This window comes from Eptesicus fuscus, chromosome 7, assembly GCF_027574615.1.
Source record: "Eptesicus fuscus isolate TK198812 chromosome 7, DD_ASM_mEF_20220401, whole genome shotgun sequence".
Lineage (NCBI taxonomy): Eukaryota > Metazoa > Chordata > Mammalia > Chiroptera > Vespertilionidae > Eptesicus > Eptesicus fuscus.
Window position 1 is genome coordinate 44,407,379 of NC_072479.1, and position 2,439 is coordinate 44,409,817.

General features: G+C 37.5%; 1 pseudogene; it reads right to left on the reverse strand.

Moving 5' to 3' along the window:
• Nucleotides 1–1,188: 1,188 nt before the first annotated feature.
• Nucleotides 1,189–1,668, reverse strand: LOC103304934 (60S ribosomal protein L24-like; annotated as a pseudogene).
• Between the last annotated feature and the right edge of the window lie 771 nt (nt 1,669–2,439).

The window sequence follows — 2,439 nt, forward strand, 5'->3', positions numbered from 1 at the left end:
ATTTAAAAAAGAAATTAATATAGATATTCTTGCTTTCTTTTGATTAGTGTTATCCTGGTATATATTTTTCTTCATCCACTTACTTTTAATATATATGTCTCTATATTTACAGTGGGAAACAGATAGTGGATTTGATTTCTGATCTACTCTGACAATCTTTATCTTTTAATTGTTGCATTTAGACCATTGATATTCAAAGTAATTATCAATATAGCTGGAGCTACCATATTTGTTACTGTTTTCTACTTGTTCCCTTGTTCTTTGTTTCTATTTTTGTCTTCTACTCTTTTTCTGCCTCTTGCCGTTTTAATTGAACTTTATATATGATTCCATTGTCTCTCCTTAGGATAGCAGTTATATTTATATTTTCACCTTTTTAAGTGGTTGCCTTAGAATTTGCAATATGACTTACAACTAATCCAAGTCCATTTTCAAATAATGCTATACCATTTAACAGGTAATATAGAGTACTTGTAAAAAAATAATCCAAATTCCTCCCTCCCATCCCTTATATCTTTGCTGTCATTCATTTCACTTATATATAAGCATGCATACGTGTAGATATATAAAATATCTATACTAATAAAAGGGTAATATGCTAATTAGACTGGACATCTTCCGGACAAAGCCACGATGGCGGGGCTGAGGAAGAGGTGGTTAGGGGCAATCAGGTCAGCAGGGGAGAACAGTTAGGGGCAACCAGGCAGGCAGGCAGGTTAGGAGTCAGTGGTCCCAGATTGCGAGAGGAATGTCCCTGCAGGATAGAGCCTAAACCAGCAGTCAGACATCCCCCGAGGGGTCCCGGATTGGAGAGGGTGCAGGCCGAGCTGAGGGACCTCCCCCCCATGCACAAATTTTCGTGCACCAGGCCTCTAGGATATACATAATTGAATACATTATTGTTATTGTTTTGAACAAACTGTTATCTGTTAGAGCAACTAAGAATAAGAAAAATGAATGTTTTTTATATTACCTTTACTTATTCCTCTTTGATGTTCTTCCTTTCCTTATGCAGATCCAAGTTTCTAACCTATATTATTTTTCTTCTCTCTTATTTTTACATTTATTTCTACTGGTAATAAATTCCCTCAAGTTTTGACTGTCTGAGAAAGTGTTTATTTCTCTGTCACTGTTTTTTTTTTAATTTTTTCAGTTATAGTCAGGTCTTTAAGAATATCGTCTGCCAACTTAGCATTTTCCACCAGCACAGGGAATAGAAACCTTCATAGGTGTCACCATCTTCTGCTTAGGTGCTGCCTTTGAGGAAGCCTTAGCAGCAGCCATTGCTGTCTTTTTAGATGCTTCTTAGCCTTTTTTGCTTCCTTGGCAGCCCTGATAGCTTGTTCTCATTGAGCTTTCCTAACTTTAGGTTTCTGGTTCCTCTTGGCTGTTACATCAGCAGGAGATGCACCAGTGATGGCCCTCTGGAATCTGACTGCACAGCGGGTTCTTTTCTTTTGAAGTTCTTACGACTGTCCCTTTTTGTGCTTTTTTTCTGTAGAGGACAGTCCACTTTATCTGCCCAGGATTCCTCTTGGAAAGGAATGCTGACTTGCATTTTGCATTAAGAAATTGGAAAACCTTCCCATTGTTCCTGGCGTAGCACCTCCTATGTCCGTGTCTGGGGTAGATCTTGTACCCACTGAAACTACACAGCTCAACCTTCATCAGCCACCAGAGAGCAGGAAAGATGGTGAAGAGAAGGAGACTCCGTCACTTTTAAAGGATAATTTCACAGGGTATAGAATTCTAGGTTAGTGTGAAGGTTTTTCTCTTAACATTTTATTTCACTCCACATTCTTGTTTGCATGATTTCTGAGGAGAAGTTGGATATAATTCTTATCTTTGCTATAGGTAAGGTGTTGTTTCCCTTTGGCTATTTTCAAAAAATTTTTTTCTTTATCTTTCATCTTTTATAATTTGAAAATGATATGCATAGGTGCCAGTTTTGGGTATTTTGTGGGGTTTTTTTGTTGTTGGGGTTGTTTTGTTTGCATCTATATTATTTGATGTTCTTTGAGCTTCTTGAATCTGTGTTTTGTGTCTGACTTTATTGGGGGAAATTGTTAGTCACTATTGTTTCAAATACTTCTGTTCCTTTCCCTCTTTTCTTTGATATTCCCATTATGCATTTGTTACATCTTTTGTAGTTGTCCCATAGTCCTTGAATATTATGGGTGTGTGTTTTTTCCAGTCTTTGTTCTCTTGGCTTTGAAGTTTGGGAGGTTTTGATTCACCTCAAATTGTCTCAAGCTCAGAGATTCTTTCCTCAGCTGAGTCCAGTCTACTAATAAGCCCATCAAAGTCATTCTTCATTTCTGTTACCGTGTTTTGGGTTCTTTTTCATTCTTTCTTAGGATTTCCCTCTCTGCTTACATTGCCCATCTCTTCTTGCATGCTGGCTACTCTATCCATTAGAGCTTCTAACATAATCATCAC